This window comes from Hemicordylus capensis, chromosome 2 (genome assembly GCF_027244095.1).
Source record: "Hemicordylus capensis ecotype Gifberg chromosome 2, rHemCap1.1.pri, whole genome shotgun sequence".
In the NCBI taxonomy this organism is placed as follows: domain Eukaryota; kingdom Metazoa; phylum Chordata; class Lepidosauria; order Squamata; family Cordylidae; genus Hemicordylus; species Hemicordylus capensis.
The window spans coordinates 196,110,657-196,136,820 of record NC_069658.1 but is presented as its reverse complement, the minus strand read 5'-3'; the positions used below and the strand labels follow the sequence as shown (position 1 = coordinate 196,136,820).

General features: G+C 48.2%; 2 long non-coding RNA genes across 2 annotated transcripts in view; both read left to right on the top strand.

The window, feature by feature from the left end:
* The first annotated feature begins 493 nt into the window (after positions 1–493).
* LOC128348225 (uncharacterized) lies at positions 494–1,956 on the top strand. The gene is made up of 2 exons (XR_008318010.1): positions 494–747; positions 1,740–1,956. It is a non-coding gene; the product is annotated as an uncharacterized LOC128348225 (long non-coding RNA).
* A 9,366-nt stretch (positions 1,957–11,322) lies between these two features.
* The window catches only part of LOC128346298 (uncharacterized), a 72,414-nt gene continuing 57,572 nt past the window's right edge, over positions 11,323–26,164 (top strand). Inside the window, exons 1-2 of the long non-coding RNA XR_008316884.1 lie at positions 11,323–11,434; positions 20,819–20,879. This is a non-coding gene — a long non-coding RNA (uncharacterized LOC128346298). The remainder of the gene's footprint in view (positions 11,435–20,818; positions 20,880–26,164) is intronic.

The window sequence follows — 26,164 nt, the reverse complement described above, 5'->3', positions numbered from 1 at the left end:
GGCCGGTCCTCCTCCTCGCCTTGCCTTGCCTCCTTGCCCCTCGCACTACCCGTTGCCGCCAGGCCGGGCCCACCAGCGGCCATGGCTCGCAGCGGCCAATCCTCCTCCTCCTGGGTGCGCCAGCCAATCAGGCGCCTCCACAGCCCAGCCAATCAGCTGGGCTGCCGGGACACATTTTTCCCTGGCACACCCAGGAGAATTATATATATAAGGTTATATGTGAATAAATAGTGGCTAGCTGGCTGTGTATGCTGTTATGCGCTATTTAGAAAAAGTGGGAGATTAAAAATGTAATAAATAATAATGTAAACAAGCCAAGAATTTCATCCCAGTATCAAACAGTGCATTGTACTGGTCTTCTTCAGAAAATATTGGAAGGTCTAGATTTGCTGGTAGTGGTGGGTTGTATTCTAAATCTTTCAGGGGTTTGGAGTTGGTATTCTTATTCACTTTTTTCTGTCCCACCATGGTCTCCATTCTACTAGCCAGGCTTTCCAGATTTCTACAGACTAGCAAGCTAGAAGTTGCCAGTTCGAATCCCCGCTGGTATGTTTCCCAGACCATGGGAAACACCTCTATCAGGCAGCAGCGATATAGGAAGATACTGAAAGGCATCGTCTCATACTGTGTGGGAGGAGGCAATGGCAAAGCCCTCCTGTATTCTTCCAAAAGAAAACCACAGAGCTCTGTGGGCACCAGGAATCAACACTGACTCGACGGCACAACTTTACCTTTACAGCACTTCAGGTAGTACTGGAGCACAACTAGCACTACTGATGTGTGTACAGCTATCACTGGTAGCAGGGAGAGAAGACAAGCGACTGGGGGCAGTTACCTACTACCCATAGACCACCTTGTGCCGATTCCTTCCCTTCCCACATTTTCCTGTCGTCCTAGAAGGGGTCGAGAGAACAGGGCCTCCCAGTCTATCCCTATTTCTATATCTCTTGCCACCACTCAACCTCAGACGGGTCTGCGGAGAGGATGCTGGTGGTGACAGTTCTCCTAGGGCATCAATCAGGCCTGCCTCTCTGACGAATAGTAATGGACAAGTGGACATGAAGCCTGCTGGGTTCTTCACTCTCCCAGCCCCGACTCGGAAATGCCTCATTGGCACTGAGTGGCGCAGTGGCTAAGCAGTGTTGACGCCTGCCAGTCTTGCTATAACTCCCCCGAGTGCCCTTCAGGAGCTTGCAGGATCCTTGGAAGGACATGCTATAAGGGAAAGGCTGGGCTTAATCCAATCCAGTCCTCTTTTTTTTTGGCATTAAAATAGCAGAGCAAAGAGGGCCTGCTGTAGACAAGCTCAGTCTGCCTGGATCTCTCCCCCTCCCAGCCTCAGGCTTGGGAAGAGAGGAAGTGAGCTGGCCGACGAAGCACCTACAATAGGAAGGAAAGAAACCTCTCTCCTCCTCTGATGCTCCCTCCCCACCCACCTCCACTTCAGTTCCCTGAAAATTTGATCCTGAGCCCGTAACTCCATTCTGACAACATGCACTCTGACCTTAGCTTTCCCAGCCTGTCACAGCCAGGCTTTGTCACTCTTGCAGGCACCTCCTAAGGGCATTCACAACAGCAATTCTGTTCCTCTCTAAGAGACGGAAGGGGTAAGCGGCAGGACATTGACTATGTGGGATAGCAGGTTGGAGTGTTTACCCATTAATGGATCAGGATGGTGTTATGCTGCTGCTGTTTTTTTGGTTTTTTTAAAAACAACCTTCTAATGGATTGCTTTTTAGATTGTTTTCCTGTACTGTTCACTACAGAAGCCTCTACCAAAGACAACCACAGGGCTCTGTGGTCGCCAGGAGTTGACACCGACTCGACAGCACACTTCACCTTTACAGAAGCCACCTTGAGTATTCTTTTTAGAATGGAAATGCAGGGTGAAATAATGTTTGTGTACACACACACACACACCCCTACCCCTACCCCCTAAATAAATACTTTTCTCCAGTAGTGTTTTCATTTAATAGCTAGGGACAGGAATGCTTCCTTAATGTGCAGTGAGTAATGTACTCACAGTGTCTGAAACTAGTTGTGTGTGTGTGTGTGTGTGTGTGTGTGTGGTGTAGTGGTGGGAGGGAACAGAGGGGAAATAGTGGTTTGGCAGTTGTATGTGTTGGATGTTTGTCCATGTTCTTCTTTGGGGTGAATGTAGTCCTTTTATTAACTAATAATAATTAATAAGCATTTATTAAATATTGCCCTAGGCTATCGCTCCCTTCCAAATAATGTGTATATTCACTTCGTTCATTGTATTGCTACTTCAGTGCCATCAGGGAGGGCCATTAAAATCACAGTCAGTTGGGTGTAATGGCACTACATAGACAGAGATCTGACTACATCATGGCATCATAAAGTCAACGGAGAGTGAGGACAGTTTCCCTCACTGTGAATGGTCAAACGCTTTCTCCTCTCTTCAGAGCAAACCCTGAAACATTGCCAAAAGGGAAGGGTGCTTTTTTGCTGCTGTTGATTTTTATAAAAACCTTTCAATGCAGTCCTAGTTGGCATGCAGCCATGAAAAGAGAGAGGACTGGTTTTTGCATTTGGTTTGAAGGTAGGATCTATATTGGAAGGGCCCCAAATCATACTGTTTGCTATAGTAAACTGATGTTGCCTTACAGCCACTGGTCTGGTTGGTAGCCTGGTAAATAAACAAATATTATATTAAGAGAGCAAATATTATGGGGAGACCCATGAGACAGATATTATGGGGAGACCCATAAGTCTCCCATGCCCTCATCACAATGAAAGCAGACCCTGTAAAGAGGTCATCAGGAGTGCAGGCAGAGGGAAAGCTTGAGGAGCAACTCCTCACTTCATATTTTTTGGGCGGGAGAGGAAAGGCACTTTTAGAGGGGAGAACACCATGTTTTGGGGATAGAAGATATGGGTCATTGGATGTGGCAGAGGGTTCCCCTGCTAACTGGGCAAAGAGGCACCTTTTACTGTGGTGATTCTCTTTATTTAGCAGGGGGAGAGTAACTGGCCCTATTCACCCCCAACACAGCATCCCTCCAGTGACTGTTGCTGGTGTGAGTCTTATGTTTCTTTTTAGAATGTGAGCCCTTTGGGGACAGGGAGCCATCTTATTTGTTATTTCTCTTTGTAAACCGCCCTGAGCCATTTTTGGAAGGGCGGTATAGAAATCAAATTTATTATAATTATTATAATAATTATTATTATTATTCAGTAAATGAGAGGGGAGTTCCTCAACTGCTTGTGGGAGGAACTGCATCCCTGGAGGCCATCCCTAGAAACCATCCCTGGAATTTCCTGCTGCTCCAGGAATTGGGGTGAACACCTTGCCCTTTCCAAAATAATAATTTCCCTGTAGAGCCAGAACAGATCAGGATGCTGAAAGCATTTAGAGCTGGAACATGAAAGCAGCTATGGAGGGATGTTGGAGGAGCCGGGATCCAAGGTGGGGTCGAGAGGCTATGAGACATCAAAGGAGACTAGCACAGGACAACCAGGTGAGGAGGATTGTGAGGAATCAAAGCTAGGTGAGATTATACTACTGGCATCTCATTCCTTTTACTTTGGGCTCCTGCATTTCTCACACTCCCCAGTCTTTTGTTGGACCCAGGTTTTCAGGGTCTTTAATATTCATATGGCAGGGAGGGATACCAGCTCCCGCGCAGTCCAGGGCCTTGTGGTGCCGCCTGCCCTGATCCTAATTGGCTGTGACAAGGACAGGCACGCAGACAGTGCCGGCTGCATCTTAAGCAGTGCCAGCTGAAGCAGGAGCCAGTCCCAGGTGAACCAGCACCCCCACCCGGCTCTTTACATGCAATACACATCAAGAGCTGTCACACCTAGCTTGGACCACTACACTCCTGGCAGCCACTCCTTTCCACTCCAGCAATATCCTTCTCAGTCATCCTAGTGAGGAAGAACATGTAGAATGAACTTTGCAGGAGGAGACCAAGGTCCCTTTGATCCAGTATTCAGATTCCAAGAGGCCTCTGGGAGCTAAGAAGCAGTGCATGGACACTCATGAGTCCCTGTTTCCGACGAGGCTTCACGTTTTCTTCTCAGAAGTGAGGAATGTGGCTCACCCTCAGGTTCAGATTTAAAAATCACTGTGGGGAAGGGAATTAAGGACTGGTAAGTCTAGTATTAGAGTTTGGAACAAAGTTTTTAAAAATTGAAACCTGAAGTTAAAACACTGATGGACATGAGGAAACTTACTCAAAGTAGTCCAACTGAAATTAAAGGGTTGTTAGGTAATGCCTACATTGAGTAATTTTCCTCGTCTTTTCCTATCCTTATCTATAAAACGCTTGGTGTCCGTCCGTGGACGGACACCAAGCGTGTGTCCGTGCCTCCCTGGCCTCTTCTGGGCATGCGCGAAGCACATGGCCAGAACAGAGCCAGGGAGCCAGGACCGCCAGCACCCGGCGGCCATCTTGGGTGGCCAGAAGCGGCCGCCCCGAAGAAGCCGGGTAAGCGGCGGCGGGGGACACTGGCCGAGGCGGCGGCAAAGCCGCCGCCTCGGCCAGAGGAGACGGCGCGGCCAAGGAGGCGGCAGAGCCATGGCTGAGGCCTGGCCATGCTGCCGCTTACCTGGCTTCTTCGGGGCGGCCGCTTCTGGCCGCCCAGGATGGTCGCTGGACGAGGCGGCGGAGAAGAATGCGGCGGTGGGCCCGGGCAGCGGTGGACCAGGCCGGAGCCGCGGGCGGCGGTGGGTGGAGGGCCTGGCCAGAGCCGCGGGCGGGAGGGGTAATGGCGGCGGTGGTCTGGAGCGCAGAGCTCCCCTAGCGCCCGTTATCCAACGGGCTACAAAGCCACTAGTGTCTAAATAAAACACAGACGTGAATGATGAGATAAACTAGATTAATCTGCTTCTGAATTGGATTTCTGTGTTCCTCTTGTTGTTAGTTTGGGATATGGAGCTTTGCAAAGAGCATCACTAGTTAGAAGCAGTAGCAAGTAACCGAAACCAGATAGTATGCTTATAGGAATAAGAGTCTTCTGACTTTTCAAAGACTGAAGGATTTTTGTGCCATGAGCTTTCAGGGGTAGAAGGCCACTTTGCATTTGTTAAACGTTATTCTCGGTTGGCATGTACACACTTACATGGGTATGCAGAAAAGAATGCAGGCAGTGTGTCTAAAAGGCCATGAAATGCAGTATCACAGACAGCACATCTTGCATTTTGTGACCTTTTAGCCCAATGTTTAACCTCCCACTCCCTGACTATATCCATATGGTTTATAACTATATGGCTATAGTTCATATATCCATATATTTCCCAAGAGTCTTTGTTGCTTTTGTTGCAATAGACTAACATGATTCTCTCTCGTGGAGTACATAACTAGTAATTAACTATAGCACTGGGCATCATGCAGACTAAATTATTCATTAGGAAGCCCCATTGAAATTAATGAGACTCAAGTTAGTCACAGCTAACTTGTCCCTTGATTTCAGTGGTGCTTACTCATGTCTAACTAGCCCGGGTGAGGCTGGCTGTATTTTCAAACACTTCCTTTGTGCACATGGGTTTCTTCTTCACGCCTCTTAAACGGTCCAGGGTGCATCATGAAGCACTATTGGCAAGAGAGGTATATGTTTGCAAACTATGGAATCATGGGCTGGGCTGGGCTGGTTGGGAGTAAGTAGCGAAACTGCAGAGGAGCTATAGCTTTGTGATGGAGCATCTGCTTTGCATGCGGAAAGAAACACTGAGGTTCAGTCCCTGGAGTCTCCTGGTAGGCTTGGCTCCTCCCTGTCTAAAAGCCTGGAGAGCTGTTGCCAGTCAGTGTAGACAATGCTGGACTAAATGGACCAATGGTCTGACTCAGTATAAGGCAACTTCCTATGTACGAGAAGGAATAATCAAACTGTTTCTGTCCTGAGGCTAGTGGCTTCAGTTTGGGGGTTTAACATATCTGCTACTTCTTCCTAGGCATTTTCTTTTTTTTAATTACAGCTAGGGAGAAACAAGGCTGGAGAAACAGTTTTTGGAAGATAAAATGACAGCCCAGCTGTGAGCATCTGGGTAAATATAAATTGAGAAGGAAGTAAAAGCAACATTTGTAGCTGGGGTCTACTATAGGCCACAACACCAAGGAGAGGATGAGGGTGATGTTTTCCTGAAGCAAATTGCAGATGTTTCAAGGAAGCAAGAATCAGTACTAATGGCGGACTTCAACGACCTTTATCTGTTGGGAGACAACGAGGTTGTTCTTACGACCAGCCCTACCTGGGTAGGACAGTGCTAGCCTGTGTAGGAGTGGTTGTGAGAACTGCTGGGGTCGCTCGTGAGCCCGGTGCTCTTTCACTGGGCAGCCTGGGTTTTAAAACCAGGCTAAAAGTGAGGTAGGAGGATGTGCACACACTTCCTACCCTACTCCCAGCTCATGTGCGTAAGCAGGCTGTTGGCAGCTCCTTTCAGACGGTTGGCAGCCATACTTATTGTAGAGCCGGGGGGGGGGGAGGAGCGGCCTGGCAGCAGAAATTCCCCCAATGCACACCATGCTGCTCATGTGGGATATCTGGCAGCTGGGCTTTGCTTCCCCCACCTCTCACTTGCTGCGCTGCTCACTGCCCCAGCGATCACGTCGGTGTGCCACAGAGCTCAGAGAAGGCTCCAATCATCTGGGGGGAGGCAAGTAGAATCCTGTCTCCCTGCCCCTGCCCAGCCCCTTCTGAGGGTGTGAAAGGGCTCAGTCCCTGCTAAACAGTGAATAACCAGTACATTGAAGATATACCTTGCTTTACAACTTCCTCTCTCAGAAGGTAGCGGAAAGAAAAAGGGGAATCAGCGCTCCTTGACTTGATGCTACCCAATAAGGAAAAGTTGGTCATTGAGGTAGAAGTAGTGGAAACTTGGGGGGGAAATGACCATCTAGTGCTAGAATTATTGATCTTATGGAAAGCTAAAGTGAATGTGGTCAAACATCTGCTTTGGATTTTAGAAAAGTTAGTTTGTAAAAGCCTGGGCATTTTCTAGACTACGAGATTTGCGCTGGATAAAATATTGCAAAGTGTGACATTATGAGGCAGCGGCTTGAAACCGTGAGTACAATGCAATGTTTTTCAATGCATCATTGTGACAGGGTTTTGGCCATTCATCTTGCCCACCACTGTAGTGGGTTTTCCAGGCAGGGGGTGTCCATATTCCACCTGAATCACATTCACTGCCTGCTCCTCCTGCTCCATTTCAGGCCAAAAGTGTTGCGGAGGGGGTGGGGACTGCTGCCATGGCGAACTTTTTGGGGCTATTCTCACCATCGGCAAAAGTTGGGCTAGGAGAGCCTAGCCCGATTTTTGCTGATTGTGTAAACCACCAGGCTCGCAGGCAAGTCCCGTGGTTTACAAGCAGGTCACCCGCTTGTGTAGCCCTCCCCTTAGCCCAGGTTTGCAGAGCAAGCGCTCCGCAAACCCGGGCTATCTGATCGTGAGTAGCCGCAGCGTGTCTCTGTGCCACAACTACTCATGAGTAGACACCCAGAGGGGAGGAGAAAAGCTGCCTCCCTGCTCCAGGGGTCTCCCCAGTATGCCCTGCGCATTCGCGCAGGGCATACTGGAGCTTCTGGGGGACGCACAGGCCCTGAGCTCCCCAGCCCCCGCTGGATTCATCACAGAGCCGGCAATTGTGTGGGCGGCCGATCCGGCTGCCCAGGGCTCCCTCCCCACTCGTGTGTGGGGAGAGCGGGCTTAGCCCACTCTCCCTGCACACTCTGCTAAACCGTGTCTCACCAATTGTGAGACCCGGCTCATTAAAAAAAAAAATTATTGGTGCCTTTGCGCAAAGCCGCCAACAGGGGCACAGCTCCGTCTGCTCTGCTTTGTGCTAGCAAGATCACTGGGAACACGCGGGGCATGATGACAGATGATTACTGGAAACACGGGGCATGATGACAGATGGACCAATGGTTTGATTCTGTATAAGGCTGCTTCCTGTCAGAGGAAACATGTTTTCCTGAGGAAACATGAACATATCTGAAAAATAAGTCTGATGAAAAACAAAAAGTGATGGCGGGGGAAACGCCGCTCCAAAGTGAGAATTTAGTTGCAGTGTTGCACCCTTGCACAAGCGATCCATCAAAACAAAACAAAACAAATCAAAACAAAACAAAACAAAACAAAACAAGATAGCAGGGAAAGTGCCACTCCAAAGCGAGAATTTAGTTGTAGTGTTGCACCCTTGCACAAGCAATCCAGCCAAAGAAACAAACAAACCCCAGGCTACAGAGGTTTGCCAAATGAGCCAGCCAATCCACAGCACACAAAAAAGGAGGAAACATGAATGCATCCGAAAAATAAGTCTGATGAAAAACAAAAGCAAATGCGATCGAAATCAAAAGCCAAAAGCAGTTGAGAATCAGGTTGCACTTTTGCACAAGAACTCAAATGGGGAAATGTAAATTAAAAAAAAATCCTTTCATGAATGGCACAGAAAAAATATTTCATGAACCAGATGGAAAGGGGCTGTAAAAATCAACAAATCGTTGCACCGTGATTTGAACTGTCCACATCACACCACACTGAAATGCGTAAACAATGGGGCAAGCCTCCTACAACGGAATACAGCTACTTTCCTGCAATGCATATACAGTGTTAAAGGGCTACAATGCATCAATAAAATCCAAGAAAAGGCATTGGAAATATGAACAGAACCTTGCTGACAGCGCAGCGACCACGATGTCGAAATACGGGCAATACGGAGGGGCACATTGCGGACACATTGCAAAACTGTTGCAGCGTGTAATCTGGGAAACACCCTGTAGTAGCACTGGGTAGGATGCTATGGCTAGATAAGCTAAGGGAGAAAGAAGCTCAAGATGGATGGAAGTTCCTTTAAAAAGTGGTGTAGTGGTTAGAGTGCTGGACTAGGACTGGGGAGACCTGAGTTCAAATCCCCATTCAGCCATGAGACTTGCTGGGTGACTCTGGGCCAGTCACTTCTCTCTCAGCCTAACCTACTTCACAGGGTTGTTGTGAGGAGAAACTTAAGTATGTAGTACACCGTTCTGGGCTCATTGGAGGAAGAGCGGGATATAAAATGTAGATGATGATGATGATGATGATAATTAAAGGCACACTCATAAAGCATTCCAAGGATAAAGAAGAATAGAAAATACTCCAAAAAGCCAATGTGGCTGCATAAAAAGCTTAGTGATGAGCTGAAAATAATAATAAAAAAAGAATGTGCAGAGGCGGGGGAAATGGAAGGAAGGACAGGTCACCAAGAATGAATACAGACAAACTGTCCAGATTTGTAAGGATGCTGTCAAGAAAGCTAAAACTCAGAATACGATGAGGTTGGTGAGGGATGCTAAGAACAACAAAAAGGGGTTTTTTTTAGGTACGTTCAAAGAAAGAGGAAGAAAATGGTAGATCTGCATCTCAGCAAGGGTGGTGAAATGTTAACAGGTGAGTCACAGGTGGCCTACTAATGAGGTGCACTGAGGCAACCACCCCAGATAGCGAATTAATAGAGGAAGAAGATTGGGTACCACAACTAATCCAGTGCTGGCCCAAAATATTTCACAGCCACCGTGTGCTAGCTGCCACCTCCGCACTCTTCCGCCACTGCTACTTTGGTTGGCTGGGGAAAGGGGTGGAAGGAAGCACTCCACTGAGCCCAATGGAGTGCTGGCTTAGAGCGTTTCCATGCAGACACTCTAGGCCATCACTCTTTTGGCCTTAATACCCTTCCTCCAGCTCCTTTTCAAAGCCAGAGTGGAAGTGGAAGAAGAGGAAGGGAGAAATTGCTGCTGCCTCCAGAGAAGGCCAAGTAGGGTTTCTGCCCAGAAGGGGATGGGACTGGATGGAAGAGGAAGGGTGTGGAACAATCTGGGCAAGGGGGCATGGGAGTAGATGCCTTGCACACTTAGCATGACTCAAAGCCTGGGAAGTGGGTCTGGGGCAGGGCGATCTGGACTGTGGGGAGTCAGAAAAAGGTGCTTGGAGGACAGCAGGCAGGCCACCGCAGTGCCTCAGGTGCAACACAGAGAAAAAATGGCTCAGCTCCTATTTTGTCTCTGTCTTCTTCCAAAAGATCTCTGTGCCACTTCACAAAGGCAGTGCAGATAAGGTCAGGATTACTGTTCAGATTTGCTAAGGAACTGGTCACGAATCAACTGTCTACCTTAAGTGAGATAAAGTCATTTTGGTCCAATTAATTTTATCCGAGAGTACTAAAAGAACTTACTGATGTACTACCAGAACTTCTGTCTATATCATATTTAACACATCCTGGAGAGCAGGCCCAATACTCTTAAACATTTTTATCCATGACCTAGGTCAGGGCTGCACAACGTTGGCCCTCCTGCTGTTATGGGACAGTAACTCTCATCATCCCTGACTATTGGCCACTGTGGCTGGGGATGACGGGAGTTATAGTCCAACAACAGCTGGAAGGCTGGAGTTATGCAGCCCTGACTTAGATAAAGGGGTGGAAAGAACCCTCATCAAATATGCAAATGACATTAAAATGAGAGTAGCACATTAGGAGACAGGAATAAAATTCAAAATTTATGAAGCTATTCCCACAATCAGTAGAAAGTGGGCTAAGGGAGCCTAGCCCTCTTTCTACTCATCGTGGGAATCAAGGTGGCTAACCCGCCTAATTCCCCCTCTCCCCAAACGAGGTTAACAGAGCAAGCACTCCATTAACTTCATTTTTTTGCTCGTGTGCTGCCGCAGCACATGGCCACAAGGCCCCCGGTCCCCACAGCCCCCACTGGCTCTGTGACGGAGCTGGTAGCCGTGTGGGCAGCCGATCTGCCCACCCAGGGCTGCAGGCATCAACGTCTGCGAGGAGAGTGGGCTAAGCCCGCTCTCCCTGCATACCCAGTTAAGGCACTTCACACAAATCATGTGAAGCGCTTCTGTGTGTGTGTTTGTTTCTTTGTTTTCCCAATTTATATACTGCCCATCAATGGGAGGTTTACAGATTAAAAACATAAATAACAATTAAAACATTCGATCATTTAAAGCAATTTAAAATAACTATCAATAAAACTCTAAAACTTTAAAATGAACTTGATAAAATGGAAAATACAATCTACACACATACACAACACACACATACACAATACAGCATCCTGGAGGGATGCTATGTTGGCTTTAAAAAGGACAGTTGCTCTTCCCCTGCTTCTCTCTACTTCTTGCGGAAATAATCAGGAGATATAAATGCATCAGCCATCAGCACTGGAGCAAGAGAACCAGATGATGATGCTTGACTTTACCAGACAGTATACAGCAGACTGGAAACTAATGTTTTACGTTATGTTGTTTAGAAGTTTGTCCCAATGGGGATCCTGTAGAGAGTGTGGGGGTGGAGTCAGAAAGGGAAAGGGAGGGAAAGGAGGAGGGGGAAAACCAGAGTTGTTTCTGAATAAACTCTTAGTTGAATCTACAGAAGATTGCGTTTGTGAAGGAAGCAGCTATAAAACACAGGCTTGCTCTTGAGGTGAGAGATGTTTAAAGAGGGCAGCGGGGTCAGAATAGAAATAATGTATATTTTCCTCTCCTCCCCCCACTTCCCGACTCGCACCATTCTCTTCCCTCCTGCTGGTTTTCTAGCATCTGCAAAGGGTATGCCAAGAGCAAAAGAGCCTAGTCCAGGCAAGAAGCTTGCGTCAAGTTCCCAGCTGAACATTCCAAAAATAATGGGCATGCTGAAGCTGTGTGTGTGTGTGTGCGCGCGCGTCCGCGCGCGAGAGCTGTTCTAGAATAAGAGAAAGCTTTTAAAACCAGGGATAGCTGGTAATCTTTCACCTGATGCTAACATACACATACCCGCACACACACCCCCACGCACATATACCCCGACCAAACAAAGCACAAACGCTCTTGTTTTTCTAACTAAAATAAGCAGCTCGACATCAGCTGGGTTTCCCTCCCCTCCCCTCCCCGATGACAGAGGAGAAAATGAATTTGTGTGTTAGAAATGGAAAGAGGGCTGGCTGCATAGGAACAGGAGCTCTGCCAATGCTTAGGAAACAAGCTCCACACCACTTAACCTGGAGAATTCTTTCCGAACGTGTTTTTGCTCATCCATTTGTTCTTTAAGCCAGTGTGGATGGGATTTTATTTTTATTTATTTATTGTTAGATTTTTATACCACCTTTCATTAAAACAACCTCAAGGCAGTTTACAAAAGATTTAAAGCTATATAAACTAGTTATATAAATAGTTTTCTAGTTACTCAGTAAAAATATTAAATTGAAAGATAAAAATACAAATCTAATTAAAAGTTTAAAAAACATACACGATAAGACCCCTCCAGTTACCTTGCCAAGCAGGCAGAAACCCTTGGGAGCAGGCGGCCCCTCAGGTATCCACGGTCCAATCCATTAATGGCTTTAAAGGTAAAAACCAGCACGAATTGGACCCAGAAACAACTTGGCAGCCAATGTAGCTCTTTCAAAATGGGTGTAATATCTGGACAAGCTGCTTGGGGGAGGTGCGACCTACCACTTGTTCTCTGGAGCCTTGCCTGACTTGGCTGCTTCTATCTAGCAAGGGAAGTTGTTGGAGGTGGCCTAGTTAATATCGCAAATGCATCTCTGAGGGAGGGCAGGGTGCCTCCCAGTTTGAAGGAGGCAATGGTTAGACCTTCTTAAGAAGCCTCCCCTGGATCCCTTAGCGATAGATAGTTATAGGCCAGTCTCCAATCTCCCTTGGTTGGGCAAGGTGATTGAGAGGGTGGTGGCCAACCGGCTCCAAGCAGTCTTGGAGGAAACTGATTATCTAGACCCATTTCAAACTGGCTTTAGAGCTGGCTATGGGGTTGAAACAGCCCTGATCGACCTGATGAATGTCCTCTACCAGGGAATCAACAGAGGGAATGTGACTCTTCTGGTTCTTCTGGATCTCTCGGCAGCATTCGATACAATTGACCATGGTATCCTTCTTTATTCCCTGGGGAAGTTGGGGATAAGGGGCATTGCTTTGCATTGGTTCTGCTGCTCCTATCTCTCAGGTAGATTCCAGATGGTGAAGCTTGGTGACAGTTGGTCCTCAAAACAGGAGCTGTTATATGGAGTCCCTCAGGGCTCCATTCTGTCACCAATGCTTTTTAATATCTACATGAAACTGCTAGGTGAGGTCATCAGGAGGTTTGGTGCTGGGTGTTATCAGTATGCTGATGACACCCAAATCTACTTCTCCTCTTCTTCTTCTTCTTCTTCTTCTTCTTCTTCTTCTTCTTCTTCTTCTTCTTCTTCTTCATCAGGAAATGGCATTCACTCCCTAAATGCCTGCCTACAGGTAGTGATGGGCTGGATGAGGGATAACAAATTGAAGCTGAATCCAAGCAAGACGGAGGTGCTCATTGTGGGGATTGGAATTTAAGCAATGAGTTAGATCTTTCTGTGCTGGATGGGGTTACACTCCCACAGAAGGAACAGGTATGCAGCTTGGGAGTGCTCTTGGATCCAGGCCTCACCATGGTATCTCAGGTGGAGGCTATGGCAAGGAGCGCTTTCTATCAGCTTTGGCTGATTTGACAGCTGCATCCATTCCTTGAAGAAGATGACCTCAAAATGGTGGTGCATCAGCTGGTAACCTCCAGGCTTGACTATTGCAATGCACTCTATGTGCGGCTGCCTTTGTATGTAGTTTGGAAACTTCAGTTATTTCAAAATGAAGCAGCCAGTTTGGTCTCTGGGGCAGGCCGGCGAGACCATATTATGCCTGTTTTGAACAGCTGCACTGGCTGCCAATATGTTTCTGGGCAAAATACAAAGTGTTGGTTATTACTTTTAAAGCCCTGAATGGCTTAGGTCTGAGTTATCTTAGAGAGCGCCTTCTTCTGCATGATCCCCACCACACGTTAAGGTCATCTGAGGCGGTCTCTCTCCAATTACCACCAGTTCGTCTGGTGGTGACTCAGAGGCAGGCCTTCTCTGTAGCTGCTCCTGGGTTATGGAATGCATTCCTGGCAGAAATCCACAATCTGAATTCATTATTGGCCTTCAGGAGAGCCCTTAAAATCTATCTGTTTGGCCTGACCTCCCAGGGTTTTTAAACTGTAAATGTTTGGCCTGGTTTTCAAGGGTTTTAAAAACTGTTTTAATTGTTAATTGGCTTTATATTATTTTTATAGTTTTTGATTTTAACTGTTAATTGACTTTAATTGTTATTTCAATGTCAACTGCCCTGAGCCATTTCTGGAAGGGTGGTATAGAAATCAATCCAACAAACAAACAAACAATATAAAATAATATGATCCCTGCAGGCAGCTCCAGATAAAATCCTAGCTGCCTCATTTTGCACTAGCTGCAGTTTCCGAATATCTTCAAGGGCAGCCCCATGTAGAGCGCATTACAGTTATCCCTCCATGATGTGACTGAGGCATGGGTAACTGTGTCCAAATCTGTCTTCTTGAGAAAGGGATGCAGCTGGCATACTAACTGAAGCTGTGCAAAGGCACCCCTAGCCACCACCTCCACCTGAGCTTTCAAAAGCAGAGCTGGGTCCAGCAATACCCCCAAGCTGTGCTCCTGCTCTTTCAAGGGGAGTGCAAACCCATCCAGAACCGGTTGAATCCCCTCATCCCAATTCGCTCTCCTACTGACCAACAACACTTCCATCCAATCTCGTTTATTAGCCCACATCCAACCCATTACTGCCTCCAGCGCCCGACTCAGGCTATCTACTGCCTCCCTAGTGATAAGAAGAGATATTACTGTGTCATCTGCATATTCCTGACAACTCAGTCCAAGTCCTCAGATGACCTCTCCCAGCTGTTTCATATAGATGTTAAACAGCATAGGGGACAAAACCGAACCCTGCGGGACCCCACAGGCCAATGGCCAAGTTGCTGAGCAGTAGTCCCCCAGCACCACCTTCTGGACATTCCTGCTGAGAAAGGACTGAAGCCACTCTAAAGCAGTACCTCTAAACCCTATACTCAAGTGGCGGTCCAGAAGGATACCATGGTCGATGGTATTGATCACCTCTGAGAGGTCCAGCAGAACCAACAGGGACACACTCACCCAGTCAAGGTCATCCACTAGAGTGACCAAGGCAGTTTCAGGCCCATATTCAGGACTGAAGTCAGATTGAAAGGGGTCTAGATAATCTGTATCATCCAAGACCCGCTGCAGTTGAGATGCCACCACATTCTCTATCACCTTGCCCAAAAAGGGATGGTTAGAAACAAGTCTATAGTTGTCCAGGTTGGGAGGATCAAGTGGGGGCTTTTTAAATACTGGTTTTACCATTACCTCCTTGAGGCATGGTGGTATCTTGCCCCCACTGCCATGAGTAGTCCCTAAAATGTGCTCTAGCCTGTGTTTAGTTGGATTCATCCTCCAGCATCGGTCCAGATGTTGCCCGAGTTGTTTCATTGCCCTATAATCCAAGGAAAAGCAAGGAGCATAATGGACTCTGCCAAGCCAGAGAGACCACATTCTAGAGATTTACCAGGGCCTTGATAGGTAGGGATGTGCAAACTGGTTCAATGTCAAACACGTTTGATGTTGAAACGGATCGGTTTGAAGGGTTGATGTCGAGCCAACCCCCCTCCCCCCCCTGCCCTGGTTTGGCTTGACATCGGACCAACCCACCCACCCCGGTCATTCGGGGGAGGGGGGTTGTGAGCTTTTTTGGTTAAAATTTATAACTTATCCCCTCCAGGGGGCTTATCCAAGACTGCAGGGGTTTATCTCCAGAGGCTCCCCTCCCCCACAGGCTTCCATGATAGCACAAATCACCCTGTTTGGGCTTTCTTTGGCCCATTCCAGGCCTCCCTCCTGTTGTGGTGGCCATTTTGGAGACTGCTGCACATGCCTAATGGGCCTCTGCATGGCCAGGTCATGACCCAGGCTCACCCCCAACACGGTGGCCATTTTGGAGGCTACCATGCATGTCCAATGGGCCTCTGCATGGCCGGGTCACGACTCAAGCCATGTAGAGGACCATTGGGCATGCACGGTGGCCTTCAAAATGGATGCTGTGATGGTGGTGAGGCTCGGAATGGGACAAAGATCACCCAAACAGGGTGACTGAGTCATAATGGAGGCCGAGGGGGGGAGGGGGGACCTCTGGAGACACCCCACTACAGCCTTGGAGAAGCTCTTTTTAAAAAAAACCAAAAAAGCTCGTGAACCCCCCAAACCGAACCTGGGAGGGTGTTCGAGGGGGTGCCGGACCAAACTGGCCTAGTTCAGTTTGGATCCAGTTCGGACTCGAACCAAACCAGGCCAGCCGACACTGGAGACTCCATGAGGGCTGTCTGGAAACAAGCGGATCCAAGCAGGAAGGAAACAGGGGGAGCAGGGCCATTCCATCTACCTGCTAGGACTCACCATCTAGCCCCTCTGCCTCCTGTGCACATTCCAGCACAGATGGAGCACAGCCTGCTTGTCGGCTGCCAAGTTCCTGCTGGCTGGTTGCCAGCCTCCCATGCTGCTGAGTCGTTCCACCTGCTGCCTGTCCTGCGAGCTGCTTGTGTGAGGAGTGGCTTCTGGGGCTTGCAAGCTTAAAGGCAAGGAGACTTGCCAAAGGCGTAGCCGTCGAGCCGCCTGTAGGCGGCCGCCAAAGCTGGCCGCCAAAGGGGGCCAGTCTTTGGGACCGGGCCTTCGGGGGTGAGACTGAGGGCTGGGGGGTTGGGTTGGGCCAGGCCTTTTGCAGACATGTGTTTGGGCTCTCTTGAGTGGGATGGTGCTGGGGGTGTGCCTGGCAGTTCGGGGGCAGCGATTACTGTAGTGGTGGGGAATAGAAGAATCAGCGCTGGCAGAGCAGCTGGCCATTACAGGGGAAGGGAAATCAGTAATTTAGTAACTGTTTCCACTTCCAACTGCTCTGTCAACTCTTCGGCCTTGGGGAGCAGCTCCAACGACCCACAGAATCTGGCCTTGCTCCTTTGCAATGCCAGGTCAGTTCAGAATAAGATCGAAATTGTCCATGACTTGATCATGGATGAGGGAGCTCACCTGGCATGTATAACTGAGACCTGGTTGGGAGAGGCGAGTGGTCCAGTGTGGGCTCAGCTTCTCCCACCAGGTTACTCTGTCATGGAGAAGGCCAGGGGAAGTGGGCGGGGGGTGGGGGTGGGGGTGGAGTGGCTGTGGTCCATAAGAATACCATTTCCCTTACCAGGGCCCCTGTGAGACAGTTGACTTATACTGAGTGCATATTTCTGAGGCTGGGAACTAGGGATAGATTGGGGATTCTGTTGGTGTACTGTCCACCCCGCTGCCCAACTGACTCCCTAACTGAGCTGACGGAGCTGGTTGCGGAGTTGGTGTTGGAGTCTCCTAGACTTTTGGTGCTGGGGGACTTCAATATCCACTTTGGGGCTGGCTTGTCTGGTGCGGCTCAGGAGTTCATAGCGGCCATGACAACTATGGGCCTATCCCAATTAGTTTCTGAACCAACTCATGTTGCTGGCCATGCACTCGATTTGGTCTTTTGTTCAGATCAGGAGGGTGTTCAGTGGGTGGGGGATCCAGTGGGTTCCCCATTGTCATGGACGGACCACTACCTGGTTAAGGTTGGTCTCACAGCTGCAATACACCCCCACAGGGGTGGTGGACCTATTAGGATGGTCCGTCCAAAAAGGCTGCTGGACCCAGTGGGATTTCAAAAGGCCTTGGAGGATTTTGACGCTGGTGTGGCCAGTGATTCTGTCGATGCCCTGGTGGGAACCTAGAACAGGGAACTCAGCAGGGCAGTAGACATGATTGCTCCTAAGCGTCTCTTCCAACCTGCTGCAAAAATGGTCCCTTGGCATATTGAGGAGCTGCGGGGGCTGAAGCGGTTGGGTAGGCGACTAGAGCGCAAGTGGAGGAGAACTCGGTTCAAATCTGACAGGATTCAGCATGTGACAAATTTGAAGGCTTATGTGGTGGCAGTGCGTGCAGCGAAAAAGAGATTTTGGTCTGCGCGCATTGCGGCTGCAGGTTCACAATCGGCGGAGCTCTCCCGGGTTGTGAGGAGTTTGGTTTCTGCTCCTGCTACTTCCAACCAGTACCCGGAGTTGCTCTGCTGTGATGCCTTTAATGGGTACTTTGCAAATAAGATCTCCTGTATTCGGGCTGACTTGGACTCCACTATTTCTGCAAGGTCTATGGAGGAGGTGTCCAGCGATCCCCCTTGCAGTATTAGATTGGATCCGTTTCAATCTGTGACTCCTGAGGATGTGGACAAGCTGCTTGGGGCGGTGCGGCCTACCACCTGTTCTCTGGATCCTTGCCCGACCTGGCTGCTTCTATCTAGCAGGGAGACTGTTGGAGGTGGCCTAGTTAACATCATAAATGCATCGCTGAGGGAGGGTAGGGTGCCCTCCTGTCTGAAGGAGGCAATGATTAGACCACTCTTAAAGAAGCCTTCCCTGGACCCCTTAGCGATGGATATATATAGGCCAGTCTCCAATCTCCCTTGGTTGGGCAAGGTGATTGAGAGGGTGGTGGCCGATCAGCTCCAGGCAGTCTTGGAGGAAACTGATTATCTAGACCCATTTCAAACTGGCTTTAGAGCTGGCTATGGGGCTGAGACAGCCTTGGTCGGCCTGATAGATGACCTTTACCAGGGAATCGACAGAGGGAGTGTGACTCTGCTCATGCTTCTGGATCACTCAGCAGCGTTCAATACCATTGACCATGGTATCCTTCTGGATTGCCTGGGGGAGTTGGGGATACGGGGCAGTGGTTCCGTTCCTATCTCTCAGGTAGATTCCAGATGGTGGAGCTTGGTGACAGTTGGTCCTCAAAACAGGAGCTGATATATGGAATCCCTCAGGGCTCCATTTTGTCACCAATGCTTTTTAACATCTACATGAAACCGCTGGGTGAGGTCATCAGGAGGTTTGGTGCTGGGTGTTATCAGTATGCTGATGACACCCAAATCTTCTTCTTCTTCTTCTTCTTCTTCTTCTTCTTCTTCTTCTTCTTCTTCTTCTTCTTCTTCTTCTTCAGGAAATGGCCTTCACTCCCTAAATACCTGCCTACAGGCAGTAATGGGCTTGATGAGGGATAACAAATTGAAGCTGAATCCAAGCAAGACGGAGGTGTTCGTTGTTGGGGCTCAGAATCTGAGGGGTGAGTTAGATCTCCCTGTGCTGGATGGAGTTACACTCCCCCAGAAGGAGCAGGTGCGCAGCTTGGGAGTACTCCTGGACCTTGGCCTCACCCTGGTATCTCAGGTGGAGGCCATGGCCAGGAGTGCTTTCTATCAGCTTTGGCTGATTCGACAGCTGCGCCCATTCCTTGAAGAGGATGACCTCAAAACAGTGGTGCATCAGCTGGTAACCTCCAGGTTTGACTATTGCAATGTGCTCTACGTGGGGCTGCCTTTGTACATAGTCTGGAAACTTCAGTTAGTTCAGAATGCAGCAGCCAGCTTGGTCTCTGGGGCAACCCTGAGAGACCATATTATGCCTATCTTGAAACAATTATACTGGCTGCCAATATGTTTCTGGGCAAAATACAAAGTGCTGGTTATTACCTTTAAAGCGCTGAATGGCTTTGGTCCAAGATATCTTAGAGGGCACCTTCTTTTACATGATCCCCATCGCACATTAAGGTCATTTGAGGAGTTCCGTCTCCAGTTACCACCAGCTCGTTTGGTGGTGACGCAGAGGCGGGCCTTCTCTGTAGCTGCTCCCAGGCTGTGGAATGCACTCCCAGCAGAAATCCGTAATCTTAATTCTCTACTGACCTTCAAGAGAGCCCTAAAAACCCATCTGTTTGGCCTGGCCTTTTAGGGTTTTAATTAGTTTTAATTGTTTTAACGCTAACCTGATTTTCAGGGTTTTAACTGTTATAATAGTTTAATTTTTTTAAAGATGTTTTTAATTGGTGTTAATATTTATATCTGTTCTAATTGTTATTGGTTTTAATGGTTTCCATTTTAAATTGTAAACCGCCCTGAGCCTTTTCAGAAGGGCAGTATAAAAATCGAATGAATGAATGAATGAATGAATGAATGAATAAATAAATAAATAAATAAAAATAAGCCTCTGTAGTGGACCATTGTAATGGTCCGCCACCCCTGCAGAGGGTAGACGGAGCAGTCAAACTAAACCCTACCAAATGATGATCTGTCCATGACAAGAGTGTTATCTTAAACTCCCCTACCTCCAGGTCATTTATTCCCTGGTCAAAAAAAAAACCCAGATCCAGAGTATGTCCTGCCATGTGGGGAGGGCCCAATACCAATTGAGATAGGCCCATGGTTGCCATGGAGGCCATGAGATACTGAGCCACTTCTACAAGGGGAGCCTCAGCCTGGATTAGGTGTGTGCACGGAACCAGCTGGTTCAGTTCAGTTTGAGTCCGAACTGGACCTGAACTGGACCGAGCCAGTTCGGTCTGGCACCCTCTCGAACATCCACCCCCACCCCCCAGTTTGGTTTGATCCGGGAGGGTTCACAAGTTTTATTATTTTTATTTTTATTTTTACACTTACCCCCTCTGGGGGAGTTGCCTGAGGTGGCAGCAGATATGTGTGTGTGTGGTTCGTGGAGGTTCTCCCTCCCTTCTTTAAGAAATCAGCCGCTCTTCAGCTGCTTTTCGGCCTCTCCCCCTCAGTGCAGTGGCCATTTTGGAGGCCGCCGCTCCTGCGCAATGGGCCTCTGCATGGCCTGACCCAACTCCTGACTCAACTCCCCCAGTGAGGGAGTTGAATTGTAATTGTAAAAAAAAATTACAATTGAACAAAAACAAAAAACTTGTGATCCCCCAGGGGTTTTCAGTCCGGGGTCAGACAGAACAGAGGGTCTTTCGGTTCGACCCCAAACAGTCAAACCGAACTGGTTTGATGTCAAATATGTTTGATGTTGAACCTGTTTGCACATCTCTAGCATGGGCGTTGAAATCCCACAAGCAATCTTCTTGTTTTTAAGAGAGAAGAAAGTGGAGAGACATGTGAGGTGCACTGCAAGCAAACATTCTGGACAATATTAGGTTAGTTTTATATTCACGTTGGGAACCTGACTTAATGCGACAGTCTGTGTGTGGTAGTGGCTGGAATGTTGCATCAGGACCAGGGAAACCTGGGTCTAAATCCCTACTCAGGCATGATCCTCCCTACGTGGCTTTGGACTGGTTGTTCTTTCTCAGACTACTTCCCCGGGTTGTTGTGAGGATACAATGAGTGGGATAAACTACACGCTTGCAGGAAGGGGCAATGAAAAATAAATAAGCCTGATGGAGTGTGGAAATGAGACAAGAAGCAGGCTATGGCCTCTAGATATCCCATGACCCATCTTTTCCTCCTCCCCTCCATTGGCAACTGCTCCAAGTCCCAGTGGAGTGCCCCATATCTCCCCTAGTGAGAGAATTATGCGTTGTGGGGACTTTATTCTCCACTGAAATTGTATGTAGAGCATCAATTTCCTGCTAGGGATGTTGGAAGTTGTAGTCCCAGTCCAGGTCCTGGTGGGAAAAGAAAAGTGGTGTGTAAATGTTGGAAAGTGGTATATAGCTATATAAATCATCATCATCATCATCATCATCATCTATGAAGAAGCTAGCTGTTCCTTGTGAAAGATCGTACCAGATTTTTAAAATAAACAAAACTAATTCATTTTTATAATTCATCTCCTCCTATGCTGATGCAAATTACTGCTTGATTGTATAAGCCACTGGCCTGACAAATAAAGAAATACATAGGAGACTATAATTGCTGCGGCACAATGGCAACTTCAACATTCGGGGTACTGTGCTAGCATCACACTCTGAAACAAGTCTTCCTTTTTCATTTTTATTAAAAATACATAAATCTACAAAATACAAAAATATACTTATGAAATATACACAAATCATAGTTGTGATTTGAGAAATTTAAAAAGGAGGTGTGTCCAACATGATTTCCATGTTACTCAGAGCCAAAAGGTGTGCCCCTGAAAACTAACTCTTGCCAACATTAATGTCAAATGAAATAATAAAAATGTAGCAAAAGGATGTACACTCCTCACACATAAATCTTGCCAAAAATAATAACATACAAGCAGCAAAGAAGTGCCTCATAAATAAACATTGCCAAGGTTGGTTTCAAGTGAAATAATATACAAGCAGCCAAAAAGTGCATTCCTCACAAGTAAATCGTGCCAACGTTGGTGTTAAATTAAATAACACATGGCATCCTGATTTATATAAATGATTTGATAATTTGCTTTACACAGGAGGGAGACAGTGATGGGATAATACACAAGCCAAACTGGAATTCTGAGGGAGAACACTGGAAAACAAACACCATACATTTTTAGCATCCAGATAGAGAAGGAGGAAGACAGAAGTGATCTCCCCAGTCAAAAAGAAAAGATAGCTGCAATATTGGACTAGTACTTTGTCCTGAAGGCTGTAAAGGAGGTGGAAATTCCCAAGGAGAGCTTTTGAGAAATGGAAGCCTCATCCCACTATCAAACTGCAGAAACTGTGCCCAATGCATTTCCCCTGTTACTCACACAATGACTGACATACTGTGCAGGGAGCTGTCCATCTAAGAGGAATGTGGGTTCACTGCTTCTGCACCAGTCAAGAGCTCATCCACAGAGTTTGCCTCCAGAGTTGTGTGTCATCGCTGCTGTGATGCTATTTCCCCTGGGAATAATGACGGCACATAATAATGGCTGCACAGCAGTGATGATGCACAGCTTCAGAGGCATGGATCAGCCTCTGTCCCTCCATCTTCAGAAGCACCACAGACAGGCTCTCAGTAGGGATGTGCAAGCCGGATCGAGGTCTAGCCGGCTCACACATGAGCCAGACTGGGCTCAAGATCAAGGTCGAGCTGAACCCCCCAGGCCGGGGCCGGTAAAGAAAAAATTGTGGACTGAATGTCATTTTGGGGCTTCAGGGATGCTGCCACAGCCATGGGGTGGTCTCCTGTGGTCCCCCCTCCCCCTGCTGGCCTCCCCCCCATCTCAAATGGCTGTTTCCATCTCATTTTGTGCCTCTGCACTGGCAGTGGCCATTTTGGAGGCCACCATGCATGTCCACTTGTCATCTGCATGGCTGGGCCAGTGGGCATGCGGGGCGGCCTCCAAAATGGCCACTGCCAGTGCAGAGAGGCCCCAAATGGGCCATTTAATTCCAGGGGGAGGCAGGGAGGGGGAGGTGGAACCACAGGAGACTCCCCCATGGCAGCACCCCCAGAGTTCCTACAATGGCGGTAAGTCCACCATTAAAAAAAAATCATCCCACCCCAAAGCCGGACCCAAACCGGTTCAGACTCGAGCCGGACTGGATCTGCCTCTAGTGTACACAAAACCGGACGAGACCTGGTTTGGTGTGAATCCTGCAACTCTAACTGAACCAGGTTTTCAGGTTTTGTGCACACCCCTAGCTCTCAGCTAGCATGGAAGCAGTGAGCACAAGTTCAAAAAAGGACTGCACACACTTCCAAAAATGGAAACATCATTTTTTAAAAAAAAAGTTTGCATGTTTTAACACGCCATTTGGTAAGGAAATCACTTATGTCAAGGTTTTTGGAAAGTGCTTATTCATAGTGAAGTATCACCAACGTGTTTTTCTATTGATTCCCCTTTGACTGTTTCTGGGGTCAAAAGATGCATGTGAGGCAAGAGAATGATGCCACACTTGTTGATGCACCGAATGTCACAGAACAAGCTAACACTCTCCACATCGTCCTACCCAGCACTTTTACCCAGCGTAGTACCAAGAACAGAGGAAATGCTGTCAGAGCCCGTGCTACACAATCACTTTTCCCTCCTCCAGCCTAGCTTTTAACTCACACTTGACTGAAAATCTGGAGTGTGCACAGCTCCTGGATCTGGGTAGGATGCTTACCTAGTTGACGGTTGTGAGCATAGCCCTCTTATACTGTACCTGTGTTCAGATGTCTGTACACATGGTCATGTTTTGGGGTGAATGACCGTAACTGCTTAGCCACTCAGCTGTGGCAAAATGTTTCCATTCAGGTAAATCGTATTCAAAATGTAAATAGCAAAGTGCCCAGCAGGGGGAGCAGTCTCGCACAAACTAACAACCCACAAAAACAGCAACATTTTCACCCCAGACATACAACATTTTATCAATAAACCACAGCAATTAAATCCGAAACAAGGCATTGGAAATGTGAACGGAACCCTGCTGTCAGCGTAGAGACTGCGGTGTCACAACACAGGAAGTGTGGAAGCACACGTCAGAGATACGCCGTGACCCTGTTGCAGAGTCTAATCTGGAAATCGCCCTGTGTTCAGTTGGGAATCTGGGGACAGGCCTCCTGAAATGAAGGGTACAGTTAGGAGGCGTGCTACTGGACCGGGGTTCAACATAATGTATGGATAACTGTATCTGCAGGCAGATCTGGACTTGCAGGGCTAGGGTTGTGTGTGTGTGTGTGTGTGCTCCAGTTGTGCAGAAACGCTTATGCTGCCCTGTATTTTACTCCCTAATCCCCAGCTCCATTTCCATCTGAGGCAAAGGTTAACTGATCCCTGGTTTGACTGGGAATGAGGAGGGAGCCCCCTGGGCTGCTTCCCTCATCTCCTCCACCCGCCCCTCCCCACCGCGGGATGCCGAGGTGGGCGAGTGGTGGGAACGCAGCAATCCTGACTCCATGGACATGCCACTAATAAAGTAGCCTCCCTGCGCCCGCCGCAGTCCCTGGGAAAAAGCAATTGCAATCTGTCCAGCAGCTCTCTCTGCTTCGGTTCAGAGTTAATGAGCCAGGCCCGGGCTCCTAAGTCATCCTGCCACCTCTACTGATTCTTCTTGATTACTGTAATGAAACGGTCAAAGGGTTATTAAACAACTTGCTCTCGATCGAGGAACATGGCGCCACTATCATGGCATCGCACGCCGCGCCCCGGCCTGGCCCTGCAATAAAACAAGCTGACAGTGATGCATGAGCCACCCACCCCTTCCGAGGCTGTCGGCCTTGGGAATGGATCCTGTTGCCAGGAAGCGGCACTTTGCTGTGGAAGGGAGAGATGCACACACCAGGTTTTGCACCGTGGAAGCTGAGTGGCCCTCCTGTTTCTCGCCCCTACAGTCTCAGCATAGCCAGGCCTGAGAGCCAGTGTGGCAGGGCCGAACCGGGGACACTGAGAGGGCAGAGGGATGTATGTGGGGAGGGCGCCGGGTTTTGAGCACAAGGGGTCCTTAAGGGTGGGAGTATTCATTGATGCCGAGTGCAGTGGGGCACTGGGGCGCCCTGCAGGTGGGGTGCACCGGGAATATGCCCTGTTGCCCCGTGGGCCAGTCCAAGCAGCCTGCAGTGTGGTGTGGTGTAGTGGGTAGAGTGGAAGTTCAGATCCAGAACCAACCCTAGGAACATACACAGGAAGTTGCCACCTCCTGAGTCAGACCATTGGTCCACCTAGCTTAGTATGGTCTACACTGACTGGCAGTGGCTCCCCAGGGCTTCAGCAGGGATTTTTCTCAGATTTTTTCTCCAGAAACCCCCCCCCCTCAATTTTTCAGGAGATGCCAGGGACTGAACCTGGGGCCTTCTGATGAGCTCCGGCCCCATCCTCTAAACCACAGTGAACCATAAAACTTACTGGGTGATGTTAGACCGGTCATTCCTTCTGAGCATGACCTACCTCATAGGGCTGTTAAGGATAGAACAGGGCACCTCCAAATGTACATGATTAAAGTAGGGTGTTTTTGCTGAACATTTTGCCCCCCTAAAAAGCATACCTTTTACCCCAGTATTTTTGTATATGAACAGCTGGCAAAGCCCTAAAGTAGCTAATGCTACTGTAATCCTAAACCAGCAGTCAAAGGCCTCTGATGTTAATGAGCATTATGCACTGGAATGCTTCCATAATGCCCCCTCTAGAACAACTTAGTTCTGAATTGGCTTAACTGGGTATGTTATTGCTACCATGGTGTGTGTGTGTGTGTGTGTGTGTGTTGCCTATTCATATAGACTGTCTTGCACACCCTCCACCATTTGTTCCTTAAGTACACTTTGATTACATTTTGGATAAGTATGATAGCCTGTGACTGCCCATATTTGTTGAACATAGCACACGGTATTGCAATCATAATGCTGGGTATTATTTTATGCAGAATAAATCTTTCCTGTGACTTGATGCAATTTATTCGAGAAGCAAAGTGATTAGAATACATGACATGAATACACGAAGCTTGCCTTGTACTGAGTCAGACCACCGGTCTACCTCGCTCAGTATTGTCTATTCCAGACCTGAACAGTTTTGGCCCTCTTGCAAATGCTGGACTACAATTCCCATCATCCCTGACAATTGGCTGTTGTG